A 20902-nucleotide genomic window follows, 5' to 3' on the forward strand; every position below is an offset into this window, starting at 1 on the left:
ACCACTTTAAAAAAATAAATAAATAAATAAATAAATAAATATATATATATATATATATATATATATATATATATATATATATATATATATATATATATATATATAATGTTCTCTGAGGTCCAATTATAATGTGATCAAGATTTTTACATCAAAAACATCCTACTTTAGAAAATAATAGGCTATGTAGCATTGTGAGAGGGTCTGTCACAGAGGCAAGGTGTGTGCCAAAGGTGGTTACAGCATGGGGACTACAAACCAAGATGGCCACCTGGTCCTGGACTACAGTTCCCAGGTTCCTCAGTGGTTGGGACACAGCGGTCGCGAGTTAAGGAGAAAAGCTGATAATGATCTGAGAACAGAGAGACTGTTTTTTGTTAGAGAGCATACAGAGAAGCTGGAAGAGTGCTTTGGTTAAAATGTTTTGGAGTTTTGAGTTGATTATTAAAAAGAAACCAGTGACTTGATCTCTGCCTGGACTGGATTTGTGAAGCAACACACACTTTGGTGATACCCTACCTCTCACGCGTACACACACAGCTCTCCGTTGCACTAATAAATATTGTTATATTGTGTAGGCTATATACATATTACGCAAGCAGTAAAGAGAGCCACATGACTATTTCCAGCTTTCCCTCCACACACACACACACACACACACACACACACACACACACACACACACACACACACACACACACACACGTCCGCAAATTAAATAAAGTATTGATTTGATACCATACTTGCGATCTATTGTGTCTTTAAGGATCTAATGCAGTACAAATCGACTGTCTCTTTCCTGTACACACACTTATATGCACGTATCACACACACAATTGACATTTTATAGACGAGAATAGGGGTTCATTAAAAAGATAATTAAGAATACATGGAAAGATTTGTGGACAAAGGTCTGTTCGGCCAGGCAGGGGCGAGAACACATCGGCAAAATCTGCCTGCAATGTAGCCAGGTCAGTGAGCTGGGAGGGTGAGAGGTGATCTCCCCCTGGGGCCAGCGCGAGGGATGATTTTATTGTGTTCGCCTCTGGCCCGAGATCTTCTTCTCTGCTTACCACCATCGCCAGCATCACTGACTCCACCTCACTCCATTTTTTGAGGAGATTGAGATGATAAACCTGATGTGCCACGTTCCTGTCTGTTCGAACCACCTCATAATTGAGATCCCCAACACACCGTGTGTCCTCAAAGGGTCCTTGCCACTTTGTGAGCAATTTAGAACTAGAAGTGGGGAGCAATACAAGCACTTTATCTCCCGGTGCAAATTCACGCAGTTTAGTTCCCCTGTTGTACAGCCGGCTTTGTTTGTCCTGGGCCTGTAACAAATTCTCCAGAGAGATCCACCCCAACGTGTGGAGTTTTGTTCTCAGGTCCAGCACGTACTGAATTTCGTTTTTGCTGTTCGAAGGTCCCTCCTCCCAAGTCTCTCTAAGGACGTCCAACAGCCCGCGGGGTTGGCACCCGTAGAGAAGCTCGAAAGGGGAAAACCCTGTGGAGGCTTGTGGGACCTCGTGCACAGCGAACAAGAAGGGTTCTAACCATTTGTCCATTTGAATAGTTCGTGAAATAAACGCTGTGCCTTGACCAGGAGATTAACTAAAACTATGCTCTTCGCGGAAATATAGCGTAGCGGCACTGCCTCTGGGTATCGCGTTGCATAATCCACCAGAACTAATGCAAAGCGATGCCCTCCTGCTGATCGTTCTAATGGCCCGATGAGGTCCATGCCAATTCGTTCGAAGGGGACCTGTGTAAGAGGGAGAAGGCACAATGGTGCTTTTGGAGTGGCCGGTGGATTTACCAACTGACATTCCCGACGAGGCGCGCACCACCTGCGCACGTTCTCGTGAATGCCCGGCCAAAAAAATCGGGTCATTAGATGATTAAGTGTTGCTGTTTGTCCCAAATGTCCGGCCATTGGATTACAATGAGCCGCCTGGAAAAGCACTTCCCAACGGCTTTTTGGTATTAACAACTGGGTTGTATCTTCTTTTGACTGAGTGTCTTGGGTCACTCGATACAACTTCTCTTTTAAAACAGCGAAATAAGGATAAGAATGCGGTCGATCTGGTTGGAGAAGCTGCCCGTTGATGGAACGGACCTGTTCAAAGGCATGTTTGAGCGTTTCATCCTGGGATTGTTCCAGAGGAAAATCATCATGCTCTGAGAGGATTCTCCTTTCAAGAGCACTCCGTTCCTCTGGCCCATCTCCCATTGGTCCTGGCTCAGCTTCTCCCAGCTGAGCAACCGCCCCCTTCCCCCGCTGTTCTTTCTTCCAAGAGACATCCGCACATAAACATCCCAATAATATGCTAAAGTCTGGCCAATTAGTACCCAAAATCAGCGGATGACAGAGGTGCGGGCTAACCGCCATCTCTACCTAATGCTTTTGTCCCAGAAATTGAATAGCCACTGACATTACGGGATAATTCACCACGTCCCTGTGTACACACCGAACCTTAACCATGCGGCTCTTATCCAATGTCCCCGGTTGAATCAGGCTTTGATGAATAGAGGTTTGGTTACATCCTGAATCCACCAAAGCCTGATACGTACCCCCCTTGATACTCACAGGTATCTGGTACAGGCCAGCTTGATCGGGGGCAGCCTGAGGCACATCCGGGACCCGGATCATTGTCCCCACCTCCATCACCGGGCACCGATCTATAAAATGACCCAGATCCCCACAACGCCAACAGGCCGGCCCAGGCTTCCCCGCCGCCTTAGTGTCAGGAAGCGGGTCAAGGAACCGGCGTGGAGAGAGCGGAGGTACGGGAGGTGCTGCAGAGGTGACAGGCGATGGCCCCGCCCCCCGCAAATGGGTGTTTTCCCAATTTATGCATGAATTTAACAGCATTATTTAAACTCCATTACACATTTATTTCTCTCTCTCTCTCTCTCTCTCTCTCTCTCTCTCTCAATTATCATTGATTTATCATTGAGTATGCATATATGAGCCATAAAAGCCTGATGTATGTGAGTGTGTGTGTGTGTGTGTGTGTGTTTATAAAAAACACACATCAGGCTTTTATGGCTCATATATGCAATTCAAAAGCTTTGTTTTTACCATACAAATGTGTTATTAAAAAAACTTGAATCTGAAACGGATGAACTGGTTTATAGGGGCTGTTATAAGGATACTTGATATAGCCTATTAGATGAATGATTGATCTTTGATATAAATGTCAATTTCAGGAAGTGCTTCATTTGTGGGTTACGTTCAGTTTGGGTTTTGCTCACTTTACTTTACACTAGGGATGGAGAAATGAAGCCTCTTAAATCTTTGAAGCTTTTCTCTGATTGTTTGGAGGAAAGATTTGAAGCATCAGGAATGTCTAAAACAGCGCCATCTTGTGGCAGGTACAATTTACAGCAGTTTTATTAATTAAGCACAAATAAAAGCCTGACAACGCTGAATGTGTTTAGTTGTCTGATGATATAATTTATATATTAAAGTGTGGCAATAAACTAAATGTAACAACAACAATAATTATAATAGGCTAATTCTAATTAATACCAAAAGAGTTGGAGGCAAATGATGCCCTAATTATTTTATGTGTTTTATATAGTTTATATGGCTAATGTAATATAAGCTATAGGCCTAGGCTTACATGAACAACAACAACAACAAAAAAATGTTAGTAAATGGACACACGGACTTGAAGCAATCACGTGACTGGAAAGAAAACAGTAGCCCACGTGCTCCGGGACAAAGCCGCTCACTGAGTGACTGAGTATAAAAATAAAAAGTCACGAAGCATTCAGTATATCTACAACATCAGAGAGCTCAGACACGTGCATGAGCTTTATAAGTGTGTGTACAGGGCAGTCGATTTGTACTGCATTAGATCCGACACAATATATCGCAAGAGGTATCAAATCAATATAGCCTATAATTTAATTTGCGGACGTGTGTGTGTGTGTGTGTGTGTGTGTGTGTGTGTGTGTGTGTGTGTGTGTGTGTGTGTTAAATCACCTGCCATTGAAAATAAACCATGAATTTCCGCGTCCATGTCAAACTGGTTAAATTAATGATCGGGATTTCCCGGGGATTCTCCTGATGACACACGATAATGGGAGGCTACTTGTGTTTGTTTCATTTCTCACTGAACCGTGTTGTGGATTACAACTGTTGACGCCTGAAGAAAGATACAGTTCCTGCAGAAATGTAAGTTTTTTAATGTAAATCCAGCTGTTTAGTAGTGTTTCTGTTTGTTTAATCCTGATATAGTGACGAGGAAATAAATCGGCATGCTGAATGAATTACCGCTATTATGATGATGTTTCTTAATTTATAGAGATAATTATTAGATTGCGAGTGAATTTCTAAAGTCTGTTGTTCGTGTTTTGAGTTTGACTGATCATTTTCAGAATAACACAGGAATCATTTATAAAAACCAAAGATTCAAGGTTATAGTTTGATGTTTCTTATTTGACATTTTTATCATGTTATCATTTTATCAGTCATTGTTTAGTAATATTTCACCATTCATGAAAGCGTTTTATCCCTGAATGAATGTGTGTGTGTATCTGTGACATAAACCAGCTCTTCTGTTTTTATCATCAGGGTTTCTAAACTTCTGCTGCTACTGTTTTGCTTCATCAAATATAGCGGTCAGTATCATTTTTGTTGATATTAAATTGTAACAGTGTTTGATTATCAGTTCCCTGTTGATCCAGTCGATTGTTTCTCTTTTGCACCAAGTGACTTAGCTTTTGGAAATTACCCAGCATATATTACATCATCACTGACATGACATCATTCAGTTCATCTATATAAACACAGTTCAGAAATTCACTGCGACTGCAGTATTTTAGCAGTTTCTGATCTTCCCCTGTTCATGAATGAAGCTCTGAAAGGCCAATAAGACACAATACTGTCCTAAAAGTGGATCAGGTCTTAACTTTGAATAAAGTGAGAATAATCCGCTGGGATTTAGACACATATGGTGTTTAAAATGCATCATATTTTTCTGTGTGTTTGCAGAAACCAGCGCTCGATCTGTGATGGGGAAGAGGAGGAAACGCCACCCTGTCGTGTGAATTTGAGGACAGAGACATTTCAGATATAGTTTTAAGCAGATTCTCAAAACACATCCTTGTTTGTGAGAAAGGAAAATGTGAGAGTAAAAATGGTCATGTGACATCTTCATCAAGGATCTGATCTTTAGTGATGCTGGGAAATACATTCTGAGAATCCATTCTCAAACAGAAGTGGAGCGGAAGTACCAACTTCATATTCATGGTAAAGTCAAAACTAAGTGTTTATTTTTATTTATTTTATTTGATTTAGTGTTCTGGATTTCCTTCAGTAATAGTGTTGGTCTGCATGCAGAGACACTGAATGGGACACGTCCCGCATAATTCAAGTTAAGTCAAGTCAAGTCAAGTTTATTTATATTAATAAATAAAAATTATATTTAAATTATTAATATATAAGATCAGTCGTCTCCAATATGGGTTTTACAATGGCTGATTCTTAAATGTTAAAATTTTTTCCCTTTAATCCTTAACATTTCTTATGGTCTTGATTGACACCATTATAATAATGATGAATGTCTGTGTTCCTCCTCAGATGAGATCTCTGTGAGGAAAGGCGAGAAAGTAAAGATGAATGTTCTGTTGTCCAACGCCTATAAAGTGGAGAGAAACTCTAGTGAAGGCTGGACAGAGGTGTGGACGAGAGGTCACGGGGTCAACAGTGATCGACTGACTGATCATGATGGAAATCTGACCATTAATGAGTTTACAGTCACTGACACTGGAACATACAGAGTTCTGGATTATAATAATGAAATATTGATCACAGTCTCAGTCTCAGGTGAGAGAAGATCAGTGGATGAGCAGAAATATTATTTTTGGACAGCTGAGGTTTATTCATCATGATTTGAACAGCACATGTGAAACTGTGAGTAACCTCTGATATTCTCTACAGAATCTGGTAAACGCTCAACGAGAGCAGCTGAGAACACTGGACATAGTAAGTAAAACAGGAGACAGTGAGAGATCTTTAAACAGTGAGATTAAAAACAACAACAACAACAAAAAAAAACATTTTAAACACAGTTTTCTCTTCCCACTTTCCAGATACGAGGTTTTGGACTGTGTCTGTTGGACTGCCGGTGCTTCTGGCGTTCTGCTGGCTCTGATTATATTTGCTGTCATCAACAAACACAAATGTTTGATCAGGAAAACAGAACATAATTCCTCTCAAGCGGATCATGACCAAAGGATCCCAGTGGGAAATACTGTACAGTGGTTCAGATTCTCCAGAACATCTAGTAATGTCATTGCCTTCAGAAACAACAGATCTGATCAGGATTCTGTCAACATTTCTGCGATATGAATTTAGTTTACAACATCTGGACTGCATCTGGCCTGCACTCCTGTGTGCTCACTGGTTAAAGTGAGCTATAAAGATCAGCTGGAAACTGAAAGATGACCAAGTCTAATGCATGAAGTATTGCTTCTATTGAATCCATCAATTATTGTTAAAAAAATAATCTTAATGTATTCACAGCATTAACAGTGAGCAAGCATGTCATACAATTATTTGTAATATTATGATGAAATAAGAAGAGAATGTTTAAATGGTTTACGTTTGCTGCATTTACAACTCGACCGCGTCTCTGTGAAGCTCAGACTCAGAACACTGAAGTTTCTGATCATTAAAGCTGCAGTCGGCAAGTCTGGCAGATTGAGTGGACTTAGCCAAAATTTTGAATGTTTACAACTCTCATGCCCCTCCCCCACTACCAACGAGCACCCGCCCATCGTCAGTGCGTGTGTACCTGATTTTCTGTGAACGTGCGCGTCTCTTCAGCATCGATCAACACCATGGACTCGGAGGTAGGCTGCCCTGGCTAATCTATCCATAGATAGCAATAACCGAGGAATTGGAAGCTTGTTAGTAGTTCTCTTACGAGAGTTCTCTCGTACTGCGTTCGTAGAACGCTACGGGAAAAGGTCTCTTTTCACGAAATACTGAAGCAAAATTATCCTTAATTTTCATAAATGTAAAACGCATTGCAGCAGTGCACAGCTATGGCGAGACGGCTCGCTCGCTCATAGGCTGTTCTGCGGCAACTGCATTAGCCTATCGAGCGAGGGCTGATGCAATGTCAGACCAATGAGAGCGCTTCGCGCGCTCCTCGCCACATCCCGCCGAAACGGGTGTGGCAGTCCCCTATAAAAGGAGCTCGAGTAGGCTGATTCAACTGATTTTCATCTCTTCAGCGAAGCGCACGCATCGCTGGATCACGAAGAAGCTAACGCCGTCGAGAACAAGCATCTCAGCGGGACGAGCCCTTGAAGCTGCTGGCCTTCGCCGCCTTCTACAAGCCGTACCTGCTGCGCTTTCCGGCGCTACATATCCTTTTCTGCTCTGTTTGTGTGTGTGTGTATTGTGTTCTCCGAACACTCACCCTCTAAAAGAGCCGCGTCTTTTTCAAGATGCCATCCTGTGGTTCGTGCCGAGCCCCACTCACCGAGGGAGACCGCCATGTCATCTGCGTCTCCTGCCTGGGTGAGGCTCACGCAGCGCTCGCGCTCGCTGACGGCGGCTGCCCTCACTGCGAGCTTCTGCCGATGGTGACTCTGAGGACTCGCCTCGCGCACTTCTCCGAGCCTGCACGCCCTGCCGCGATGCCGCGCCGTAAAAAGCGCCGCTCGCAACGGGCCCCTGAACCAGTCTCTTCCCGACAAAGCTCGCCGGTTCGCCCGCCTGCTTCGCCAGCTTCCCCCGAAGCACTTCCCAGTACACAGCGACCGCAGTCTGCCGCCGCTTCATCTGAGGGAGCCGCTTCTGAAGCTGAGTCGGTGGAGAAAGATTCCTGCTCTCTGCTAGCATCGGGCAGTGAGGATTGGGCGAGCTCTGCGGATCTCACGCCTCCTGCTTGTAAGCCCTCGGCTAGAGCTAGCATCGAGAGGGAGCTCATGCGGGTACTCGCGCTGGCCGCGGCGAGCCTCGGCCTCGAGTGGTCTGCACCGAAGCTCCCCTCTCGCACCCGGCTGGATGGTAGCTTCCTCCCTGGCGAGCGTACTTCTCCGGAGTCTAAGCCCGCACCCTTTCTTCCTGAGCTTCACGAAGAAGTGGCTAAGGCCTGGAACGCTCCGTTTTCCGCACGGACACGATCCTCGGTTTCGCCAGCTTTCGCTTCCGTGGATGGTGCTCAGGACCGAGGCTACCTCTCCCTTCCGCCGGTGGAACAGGCGATAGCGACCCACCTTTGTCCGCCCTCTGCTGGACGGCGGACTAAACCGGTGTTGCCATCTAAAGCCTGTCGAACTACGTCGACGCTGCTCGCGCGGATCTTCTCCGCCGCTGGGCAGGCTGCATCGGCTCTACACACCATGGCCACGCTACAGATCTTTCAGGGCGATCTCCTCCGTCGACTGGACGAGATAGGACCTGAGGATGTCTGCATCGCGGACCTGAGAAGCGCGTCGGATCTCTCCCTCCGCGCTACAAAGGCTGCAGCACAGGCCGTGGGACGGTGTATGGCTTCCGCTACCGTAGCAGAAAGGCATCTCTGGCTGACGCTCACGGAAATGGGTGACTCAGAGCGCAGCGCGTTCCTCGACGCCCCGCTTTCCCCCGCTGGCCTCTTCGGATCTTCTCTCTCCGAGTTCGTGGAGAGATTTTCCGAAGCCCAGAAAGCGTCTCAGGCTTTTAAGCACTTCTTGCCGAAGCGCTCCAGCTCTACAGCGGCCCGTGAAAAACCGGCCTCACGGAGCTCTCAGCCTCAGCCCCCGCCTTCTGCATCCTCCTCACAGCGACAGCAGCGCAGCTCTCAGCCCCGCTCTCGCTCTACCAGCCGCCGCCCCACACGACGCGGGCCGCGGCCGAGGATCACTTTGAAGCCGGAAGCCCCAAAGAAGTCCTAGCACGCCTAGGAAAGCGCAGGTGTGTAAGCCCCGTTGCGGCCGGGCCCTCACCAAAGCGCACCGCTGTCTCAGTCCCAAGATTTGCGACTGCTTCAGTGTTTTCTGCAGTACACAAGCCCGCACAGCTGCCCGCTTGCCTGCACACAAAAGCCGTTTTTACGGCTACCCAGATAAATCCCGAAAAGAGTGTATTTTCTGGTGTCCCGGCCACGGCCGATGGTGCTATAAACGTAGTGCTGATGCCCACTCCTTTGTGCCCATCCCTACACAAAAGCACAGCCCCGCACACGGGGCCCGCGCTCATAAGATCGACTCAGGTCGATCGCGCTCTAAACATAGTCAAAGTGCCCACTTCCCAGTGCCCACAAACACTATGTCTGGCAGATCACAGTCTCCCCGTAAAAGCGGGATCTGTGCGCGCCCGCGCTGCTCACACAGACAGCGCGACCAAAGCAGTGAACGTGCCCGGTCCCCGCCCACGTCCACCTGCAGGCTACATGAGTCCCATGCGACCTTCTCAGACCTCCCTCGCTCAGTTAAGCACTGTAACGCGGTCGAGGATGAGCGCTATGCCCGCTGTATTAAGCGCGCTCCCCGCCTCATATGTCACAGGCGTAACGCCTATGTTATCGCACCCCGAAGCACCACTGCCGCACTGCGGACAGAGCGAGCTTCGCATTCAGCCCCTGGCCGGCCATGCAGATGCGTGGGCCGCGCTTCCAGGGGTTTCAGACTGGGTGCTAGACATTATAAAGAGAGGCTTCTCGCTACAGTTTTGCCGACGCCCTCCCCGCTTCACAGCGCGCGTCGAAACCACGGTGAATTCAGAAGCAGCACACCTGCTTCGCGCCGAAATATCAAAACTGTTGAGCAAAGGGGCGGTACAGCTTGTACCCCCAGCTCAAAGCGAAAGGGGGCTATACAGCAGATACTTTCTAGTCCCGAAAAAGGACGGAGGTATCAGACCCATTCTGGATCTAAGACAACTAAACAGAGCTTTAGTGAAACGCAGTTTCAAAATGCTCACGACCAGAAAAATCCTCGCGCATATTCGCCGAGAAGACTGGTTTATGTCGATAGATCTGAAAGACGCGTATTTCCAGATACAGATAGCGTCACGTCACAGGCGATTCTTGAGATTCGCCTTCGAGGGTCGGGCATACCAGTACACAGTCCTGCCTTTCGGCTTGTCCCTGGCACCTCGTACGTTTACGAAATGCATGGACGCAGCGCTCGCCCCCCTCAAACTCAGAGGCATGCGAGTGCTGAACTATTTGGACGACTGGCTGATCATAGCTCAATCGCGATCACAGCTCGTGGAGCACAGAACCATGTTACTCGATCACCTCGAGAATCTTGGTATTATGATCAATTGGACAAAGAGCTCCCTGAACCCCAGTCAAACTATCTCGTTTCTGGGTGTCGTTCTGGACTCGCAGTCCATGACGGCGCGGCTGTCAACACAGCGCGCGCTGCACATTCAGCACACAGCGAAAGCCTTTCGCTGCGGTGCGACTACCACGCTCAAAAAGTTTCAGAGGTTGCTGGGTCTTATGGCCTCAGCAGCATCGGTTCTCCAGTTGGGCTTGCTTCGCATGCGCCCTCTGCAGTTCTGGCTAAAAGCGCGAGTGCCTCGCAGAGCGTGGGCACTTGGCCGATTACGCCTCAGAGTCGATCAGGACTGCGTGGCAGCCCTGAGACCTTGGGCGGCGAGCGATTGGTACCGTTCGGGTGTAAGCCTGGGGACTCCCTCGAGGGTGAAAGTGGTGTCTACGGACGCATCCACCTCGGGATGGGGAGCGCTGCTCGAGGGCAGACCGTTCTTTGGCCAGTGGTCAGAACGAGAGAAGCTCCATCACATCAACTGCTTAGAAATGCTAGCAGTTCACAACGCGCTGACGCGCTTTTGTCCCCAAATCAAGGACCAGCACGTCGTAGTCCGCTCGGACAACACGGCCGTGGTGTCCTACATAAATCGCCAGGGCGGTCTCAGATCCAATACTCTGTACAGGCTGGCCAAGCGCCTCCTGACATGGGCTCAGCGCAACTTGCGCTCGCTGAGAGCAGTGCATGTGCCTGGGGTCCACAACCTGGGTCCAGACAGACTGTCCAGGAACAACGTTCCCACGGGCGAATGGTCTCTACACCCACAAACAGTCCTGCTGTTGTGGCAGAGATTCGGCAGGGCGGAGGTGGACCTATTCGCGTCCCCAGAAAACGCTCATTGCCCCGTGTTCTTTTCGAAGAACGACAGCGCGCTGTCTCACATGTGGCCGCACTGCCCGCTATACGCGTTTCCCCCAGTCTCCCTCCTGCCTCAGGTATTGGAGCGAGTCAGGGAAGTGAAATGCCCAGTACTGCTTGTAGCACCGTTCTGGCCCAGCCATGCCTGGTTTCCAGCCCTGATGCAGTTAGCAGACTCCGCCCCGTGGCCGATACCTTCGAGGAGAGATCTCCTCTCGCAGGCCAAGGGCGCGATTTGGCACCCACATCCGGAGTTGTGGTCCCTTCACGCGTGGGCGCTCAACGGGTATCCGTTAACCTCACGGAGGGAGTGCTGAATACCATCACTCAGGCTAGAGCACCGTCGACCAGGCGGCTTTATGCCTCGAAGTGGTCGGTTTTCTCCAGCTGGTGTGCTGCTCGGGGCCTGTCACCCCTCGATTGTGAGGTGACGGAGGTTCTCTCCTTCCTACAAGAGCTGTTGGATAAGGGCAGGTCCCCCTCCACGCTCAAAGTCTATGTGGCGGCTATTGCAGCGTTCTCGACAGCAACGCTAAGCCAGTCACTAGGAAGGAACGATTTAGTCATCCGCTTCCTCAGAGGAGCTAGGAGGCTGAATCCCCCCAGACCTCCTTCAGTCCCGATGTGGGACCTTTCTACGGTCTTGGCGGCCATGAAAGGTCCCCCTTTTGAGCCTATTCAAACTGTCAGCCTCAAACATCTGTCGTTCAAAACAGTGTTTTTGCTGGCCCTAGCTTCAGTGAAGCGCATAGGCGATCTGCACGCGCTCTCTGTGAGCCCAGCGTGCTTAGAGTTTGGGCCTAATGACTCCAAGGTCATACTCAAACCTAGACACGGTTACGTGCCAAAATCCCTCAACACACCGTTTAGGGCTCAGGTTATCTCCCTGTCCGCCCTACCGAGTGAGGAAGGGGACTCGAGCTGTCTTTGCCCCGTTAGGGCTTTAAGAGCTTATGTGTCCCGCTCTGCTGTCTTCAGACAGACTGAGCAGCTCTTTGTCTCGTTCAGCGGTCGTTCCAAGGGAGCAGCTGTTTCGAAACAGAGTCTATCCAGATGGGTAGTTGACGCCATAGCGCTGGCTTACACCACCAAGGGCCTTCAGTGCCCATTGGGCGTGAGAGCGCACTCCACGAGGGGCGTCGCCTCATCGTGGGCCTGGTCTAGCGGGATTTCCTTACAGGAAATATGTATGGCGGCAGGCTGGGCCTCACCGTCTACATTCATAAGGTTTTACAACCTAGAGGTTCCCGCCTTGCAGGCAAAGCTGCTTTCGGTATAGTCGAGTCAGCTGTCTAGCCCGGACACTGATTTCGCAGGCGCACAGCGCCCCGAAAAATTTCTGGGCAGAATTGTGTAAGACCCACATTTCCCACATTAGCCAGGCCTTCCCCTGCCTATGTGACGTTATATCGCGTCTGAGGACGCAACCTTTAAGGGCGGATGTCCCCCCCCCCTTTTTTATCTCCAGACTCTCTGGGTCTACCTGGTGATTATGCACTGTATATCTGGACTGGCTTCCAGTGATCGGTGTCTTATCCCAGCACGCACGGCGTCTTACAAGTGGTTCCCGTAGCGTTCTACGAACGCAGTACGAGAGAACTCTCGTAAGAGAACGTACTCGGTTACTAACGTAACCTCGGTTCTCTCTAGAAGAGGGAACGAGTACTGCGTTCCCTGCCGTGCGCGCGGTTCGCTCTGGTTCGCTTCGGCGATGAAAACCAGTTGAATCAGCCTACTCGAGCTCCTTTTATAGGGGACTGCCACACCCGTTTCGGCGGGATGTGGCGAGGAGCGCGCGAAGCGCTCTCATTGGTCTGACATTGCATCAGCCCTCGCTCGATAGGCTAATGCAGTTGCCGCAGAACAGCCTATGAGCGAGCGAGCCGTCTCGCCATAGCTGTGCACTGCTGCAATGCGTTTTACATTTATGAAAATTAAGGATAATTTTGCTTCAGTATTTCGTGAAAAGAGACCTTTTCCCGTAGCGTTCTACGAACGCAGTACTCGTTCCCTCTTCTAGAGAGAACCGAGGTTACGTTAGTAACCGAGTACGATTTTCTCTCCGCCATCACGCTTCGTACAATCTTCAGGCGAACTTCAGGCGTGTCGTGTGCATGTGATATTGTAATGTGCGCGTCTGCGCGAGGGAGGGGGGATCTGTGGCGTGTGCACGAACTGTGATTGACAGTCAGATCTCACACCCCCCTGCGCTGATTGGACCCGATGAGACGGGAGGGGTGGATTTTTGCAAAACAAATAACACGCTCCAGGTGGAGTTAGAAGCTCGGGTTTTTTTCTAAAACCACCTTTTTTATGTTGTTCTGTCGGATTATAGTGTCAATTTCACTGAATTTGATCAAAAAAATGTTGCCGACGGCAGCTTTAAATGTGGCGTTATGTTCATTTAACCCGGTTTATGACGTCAAAACCCAGAAGACTGATTCACCAGCGCTTCCCTCCAGTATTTATTATCATTATTTATTTACTGATTTTTACTGGTATTGTTATTTTCTATTTTATTGTTGTGTGATTTGTCAATTAATAAAGATGTTTTTCCATTTATGAGTAAAATAAAGTATTTGGTGAGCTGGTGTACTTAAAAACTGCAATGCCATCCATAATATCAAGTTATCATGCAGTAAGTTGTTAAAAAAAAACAAAAAAAACACTAAATATGGGCTCATGTCTTACGCCTTCATGTTCCTGCAAAAGTGTGTTTATGAATGTATTCCACAGTTACACAGAGTTATTGCATAACTTCCATTAGTGCAACATACAAACCTAATAAAGTATTTGTAGAAAATAGATTTATAATAAAGAAAACTTGGTTACACTTTATTTTAAGGTATCAAAGGTTAATTTATGAAATCATATGCAAATTTTTAAATAAAAAATGTACTAAATCATGTCAGTCACTGAACATCATGCTGTATTTTTTTTCGACAGCTCAATCTGCTTCGAAAAAATAACCAGTAGAAGAAAATATTGGCCAATCATACTATAAATAGTGGCCAAATATTATACATTTTTTCTTGAATCGCTCATCTTTGTGGGATACTTTTGGTTAGAGACGGGAGAAACTGTGAATGAAACTCTTCCACAATCTGTGTAAATGCAGCGAAACTCAGTCAAAACATGCATAAAACACCTTTTACCAACCAATTACAAATGTTTTATTGAAAGTAATCTATTAAATACATTTAACAAATCATCTAATACCATTAAATATGAAGTTTTTGTATAATACGTGTTATTTTATTAAATTGTACGGCTTGTTTAATAAAGAGCTTGTTTGGACCAATAAAATATTATTAACTCAAAAGCTTCGTTTTTATTATACAAATGTGTGATTAAAATAAAATTTGAAACTTGAAACTGCTGTTTCTGGTCTATAGGTGCTGTTGACAAGAGTACTTGATCTTTTAGATGCATGATTGAATTTTGATATAAGATTAGACATTCTCTGATATAATGCAGAATTTAGATTTTTACTGTTTTTGCATTCCTCATAGATGACAAAAAGGAACGTACTCGGTTACTAACGTAACCTCGGTTCTCTCTAGAAGAGGGAACGAGTACTGCGTTGAAAACGCTACGGGAAAAGTCTCTTTTCACGAAACACTGAAGCAAAAATTATCCTTTAATTTTTCATATATGTAAAACGCGTTGCGGCAGCAGCAGACAGCTGAAGCAAGACGGCTTGTCTGCTCATTGGCTGCTCTGCGGCAACTGCATAAGCCTATCGAGCGCAGGCTGATGCAACATCAGACCAATGAGGGCGCTTCGCGCCCTCCTCGCCACTTCCCGCCGAGACGGGCGTGGCTTACCTCTATAAAAGGAGCTCGAGAAGGCTGACTCACTTGATTTTGATCGCCGAAGCGAACCAGAGTGAACCAAACGCACGGCAAGGGAACGCAGTACTCGTTCCCTCTTCTAGAGAGAACCGAGGTTACGTTAGTAACCGAGTACGTTCTCTTACGAGAGTTCTCTCGTACTGCGTTGAAAACGCTACGGGAACCCCTTGCAAAACGCCGTGCGTGCTGGGATAAGAACACTGATCACCGGAAGCTATTTCAGGCATACAGTGCATAATCACCAGATAGACTCACACAGAGTCAGGGAATAAGGGGGGGGAGCCTTAATTCCCTATATTGTAGCGTCCGCAGGCTCAACATGACCTCACAGGGAGAGTCTAAAGACAGGAGGGGTTTCCTCCGTCCTTATATAGACATGTCCACAGACGCGAATATGACATCACATAGCCAGGGTAGGGAGCCTGCACTAATGTGGGAAAACGTGGGTCTTACACAGTTCTGCCCAGTATAGTCGGTAGCGCATTGCGCCTGTAATTAGATTACACCGACAAAAGCTTAGCCTGTAAGGCGGGAACCTCTAGGTTATAAAACCTGATAAATGTAGACGGAGAGGCCCAGCCTGCCGCCGTACATATATCCTGTAAGGAAATCCCGCTGGACCAAGCCCACGAGGAGGCAACGCCTCTCGTAGAGTGCGCTCTGACTCCCAACGGGCATTGAATGCCCTTGGCAGTATAAGCCAGCGCTATGGCGTCAACTATCCATCTGGATAGACTTGGAACGTCCGCTGAACGAGACAAAGAGCTGCTCTGTCTGTCTAAAGGCAGCAGAGCGGGACATATAAGTTCTTAAAGCCCTAACAGGGCAAAGAAAACTCGAGTCCCCTTCCTCACTCGACGCCGGCAGGGCAGCCAGGGAAATGACCTGAGCCCGAAAAGGCGTGTTGAGGGATTTCGGCACATAGCCGTGCTTAGGTTTGAGTATGACTTTAGAGTCATTAGGACCAAACTCCAAGCATGTCGGGCTCACGGAGAGCGCGTGCAGATCGCCTATGCGCTTCACTGAAGCGAGAGCCATCAAAAACACTGTTTTGAAAGACAAATGTTTGAGGCTGATTGACTGGATAGGCTCGAAAGGGGCACCTTTCATGGCCGCCAGGACCGTAGAAAGGTCCCACATAGGGACTGACGGAGGTCTGGGTGGATTCAGTCTCCTAGCTCCCCTGAGGAAGCGGATGACTAAATCATTCCTTCCTAGTGACTGACCCAGCGTTGAACCAGAGAACGCTGAAATAGCCGCCACATACACTTTGAGCGTGGAAGGGGATCTGCCCTTATCCAACAGCTCTTGTAGGAAAGAGAGAACCTCCGTTACCTCACATTCGAGGGGTGAAAGGCTCCGAGCTGTACACCAGCCGGAGAAAACCGACCACTTTGAAGCATAGAGTCGCCTGGTCGACGGCGCTCTAGCCTCCGTGATGGTATTCATGACTCCCTCTGCGAGACCAACGGGTATCCGTTGAGCGCCCACACATGAAGGGACCATAGTTCCGGGTGTGGGTGCCAGATCGAGCCCCTGGCCTGCGAGAGGAGATCTCTCCTCAACGGCACTGGCCATGGAGCGATGTCTGCTAACTGCATCAGAACTGGGAACCATGCCTGGTTCTTCCAGAACGGTGCTACAAGCAGCACTGGGCATTTCGTTTTCCTGACCCGTTCCAACACCTGAGGCAGGAGGGAGACGGGGGGAAAAGCGTATAGCGGGCAGCGCGGCCACTTTTGGGACAGCGCGCTGTCGGTCTTTGAAAAGAATGCGGGGCAGTGAGCGTTTTCGCGGGACGCGAATAGGTCCACCTCCGCTTTGCCGAATCTCTCCCACAACAGCCGGACTGTTTGTGGGTGTAGAGACCATTCGCCCGTAGGAACGTTGTTCCTGGACAGTCTGTCCGGGCCCACATTCAGCAGCCCGGGCACATGTACTGCTCTCAGCGAGCGCAGGTTGTGCTGAGCCCATAGCAGGAGGCGTTTCGCCAGCCTGTACAGGGGTATGGAATTCAGACCGCCCTGGCGATTCATGTAGGACACCACTGCCATGTTGTCCGAACGGACTATGACGTGTTGGTCCTTGATGTGGGGACAAAAACGCGTCAGCGCGTTGTGCACTGCCAGCATTTCTAGGCAGTTTATGTGTTGGAGCTTTTCCCGTTCCGACCATAGGCCGAAGGACGGTCTGCCCTCGAGCAGAGCTCCCCATCCCGAGGAGGATGCGTCCGTAGACACCATCCTCACCCTCGAGGAAGTCCCCAGGCTTACACCTGATTGGTACCAGTCGTTCGCCATCCAAGGCACCAGGGCTGTGACACAGTCCTGATCGACCTTGAGGCGTAAATGACCGGACACCCACGCTCTGCGCGGAACCCGCGCTTTCAACGAGAACTGCAGCGGGCGCATGCGGAGCAAGCCCAGCCGGAGAACTGATGATGCTGAGGCCATGAGACCCAGCATCCTTTGAAATTTTCTGAGCGGGGTGAAAGCGCCGCGGCGGAAAGACATCGCCGCGCGCTGAATGTTCAGCACGCGCTGTGGCGACAGCCGCGCTGTCATAGACTGTGAGTCCAGAACTATACCCAGAAACGGAATCGTTTGGCTGGGGTTCAGTGAACTCTTCGCCCAATTGACCGTGATACCAAGATTCTCGAGGTGATCGAGTAAAATGGCTCTGTGCTCTATGAGCTGAGATCGTGATTGGGCTAGGATCAACCAGTCGTCCAAATAGTTCAGCACTCGCATGCCTCTCAGTCTGAGAGGAGCGAGCGCTGCGTCCATGCATTTCGTAAATGTACGAGGTGCCAGGGACAAGCCGAAAGGCAGGACTGTATACTGGTATGTCTGACCCTCGAAGGTGAATCTCAAGAATCGCCTGTGATGTGACGCTATCTGTATTTGAAAATACGCGTCCTTCAGATCTATCGACATGAACCAGTCTTCTCGGCGAACATGCGCGAGAATTTTGCTGGTTGTGAGCATTTTGAAACGGCGTTTCACTAATACTCTGTTCAGTCGTCTTAGATCCAGAATGGGTCTGATACCGCCGTCCTTTTTGGGGACTAGATAGTATCTGCTGTATATCCCCTGTTCGCTTTGAACACGGGGAACAAGCTCTATCGCCCCTTTGCTTATCAGTTTTGATATTTCGGCGCGAAGTAGGTGTGCTACATTCAGCGGAACCGAAGTTTCGACGCGCGCTGTGAAGCGCGGAGGGCGTCGACAAAACTGTAGCGAGAAGCCTCTCTTTATAATGCCTAAGACCCAGTCCGAAACCCCGGGAAGCGCTGCCCATGCATCTGCATGGTTGGCTAGGGGCCGGATACAGAGCGTGCTCTGTTCGCCGTGCGACAGAGGTGCTACGGGGCTCACAAACATAGGTGTTATGCCTGCGGCATTTGAGGCGGGGGGCGCGCTTAATACAGCGGGCGGAGCGCTCGCCCTCGACCTTACAACAGTGTTTGACTGAGTAAGGGAGGGCTGCGCGAGCCCCGTGGGACTCATGTGTGCGAGTAGATGTGGGCTGGGAGCGGGCACATTTACTGCTTGGGGCGCGCTGCTTGTGTAAGCAGCGCGCGCGCTCACAGGTCTCGTTTTTACAGAGAGCCTGTGATCTGATAGACATAGTGTTCGTGGGCACTGAGTAGTGGGCACTTTTACTATGTGGGGGGCGCAATCGACCTGAGTCGATTTTATTTGCGCGAGCCCTGAGTGCAGGGCTGTGCTTATGTGTAGGGATGGGCACAGAGGAGTGGGCATCGACACTACATTTATAGCACCATCGGCCGTGGCCGGGACACCAGAAATCACACTCTTTTCGAGACATATCTGGGTAGCCGTAAAAATGGCTTTTGAGTGCAGGCAAGCGGGCACTTGTACAGGCTTGCGCTTTGCAGAAAACGCTGGGACAGCCGCGAAGCTTGGGGCTGAGACAGCGAGGCGCTTGGGTGGGAGGCCGGCCGCAACGGGACTCACACACCTGCGCTTTCCTAGGCGGGCTAGGACTTCTTCGGGGCCTCTGGTTTCACCACAATCCTCGGTTGCGGCGCGCGCGCGGGGCGCCGGGCGCTCGATCGAGAGCGGGGTCTCGAGCTGCGCTGTTGAGGCTGCTGCGAAGAGGAGGCCGAAGGCGGGGGCTGAGGCTGTGAGGTTCGCGGGGTCCGTTTGTCTCGACCCGCCGCGGAACCAGAGCGCTTCGGTAGGAAGTGCTTGAAGGCTTGAGATGCTTTCTGGGCTTCGGTAAATCTCTCCACGAACTCGGAGAGAGAAGAACCAAAGAGGCCAGCGGAAGACAGCGGGGCGTCGAGAAACGCGATGCGCTCGGAATCGGCCATCTCCGTGAGCGTCAGCCATAAGTGCCTCTCAGCGACAGTGGCGAAAGCCATACAGCGTCCCATGGCTTGTGCGGCAGCTTTGGTGGCTCGGAGCGTGAGGTCCGAAGCACTCCTCAAATCCGCAATACAGACAGCATCAGGTCCAACCTCGTCCCATTTACGGAGGAGATCACCCTGGAATATCTGTAATGTAGCCATGGTGTGTAGCGCTGACGCGGCTTGCCCAGCGGCGGAGAATATTCGCGCGAGCAGCGTCGACGTCATGCGGCAGGCTTTTGAAGGCAACACCGGTTTAGTCCGCCGTCCAGCAGAGGGCGGGCACAGATGGGTCGCTATAGCCTGTTCCACCGGCGGCAGAGAGAGGTAGCCTCGTTCATTCGCCTTGTCCAGTGAGGAGAATGCAGGCGACACAGATGAGCGCGTACGCGCAGAGTAGGGCGCGTTCCAAGCCTTCGCAACTTCTTCATGTAACTCAGGAAGAAAAGGAGCGGGCTTAGATTCCGGAGAATTGCGCTCACCTGGGAGGAAGCTACCATCGAGCCGGGTGCGAGAGGGGGGCTCCGGTGCAGACCACTCGAGGCCGAGGCTCGCCGCGGCCAACGCGAGTACTCGCATGAGCTCCGTCTCAATGCTGGCTCTCACTGAGGGCTTTTGGGCAGGAGGCGCGAGATCCTCAGAGCTCGCCCAATCCTCACTGCCTGAAGCGAGGAGAGAACAGGAATCCTTTTCCCCGTGACGCGGCCTCCGAAACAACTTCCTCTGATGAAGCGGCGGCAGGCTGCGGGCGCTGAGCATCAGGAAGTGATTCGGGGGAGGTCGGTGAAGCTGGCGGGCGAACCGGCGAGCTTGGTCGGGGTGGGGAGGGTTCCGGGACCCGCTGCGAGCGGCGCTTCTTACGGCGCGGCATCGCGGCGGAGAATGCAGGCTTCGAGAAGGATGCCAGGCGGGTCCTCAGAGCCACCATAGGCAAAAGCTCGCAGTGAGGGCAGCCGCCGTCAGCGAGCGCTGCATGGTCCTCACCGAGGCAGGAAACACAGATGACGTGGTCGTCTCCCCCGGCGAGTGGGGCTCTGCACGAGCCGCAGGATTTAGGCATCTTTAGAAAGACGCCGCTCTTTTAGGGGGTGAGTGCTACGAGAACACTCACACACACACACAAAACAGAGCACAATAAAGGATATGGGCGGCTGAAAGCGCAGCAGGTACGGCTGTAGAAGGCGGCGTAGGCCAGCGGCTTCGAGGGCTCGTCCCGCTGAAGTGCTTGCTTCGAACGACGCTGCTTCCGTGATCCAGCGATGCGTGCGCTTCGCTGAAGAGATTAAAATCAAGTGAGTCAGCCTTCTCGAGCTCCTTTTATAGAGGTAAGCCACGCCCGTCTCGGCGGGAAGTGGCGCCCTCATTGGTCTGATGTTGCATCAGCCTGCGCTGATAGGCTTATGCAGTTGCCGCAGAGCAGCCAATGAGCAGACAAGGCGTCTTGCTTCAGCTGTCTGCTGCTGCCGCAACGCGTTTTACATATATGAAAAATTAAAGGATAATTTTTGCTTCAGTGTTTCGTGAAAAG

The 20902-nt window shown here is 49.9% G+C and overlaps 1 protein-coding gene across 1 annotated transcript in view; it reads left to right on the top strand.

The window, feature by feature from the left end:
* LOC311093927 (uncharacterized protein) overlaps positions 1–20902 on the top strand; it is a 188929-nt gene that overhangs the window by 120478 nt on the left and 47549 nt on the right. The window lies entirely within an intron of this gene.

Source organism: Abramis brama (assembly GCF_963993115.1).
Source record: "Abramis brama genome assembly, chromosome: 12".
NCBI lineage: Eukaryota > Metazoa > Chordata > Actinopteri > Cypriniformes > Leuciscidae > Abramis > Abramis brama.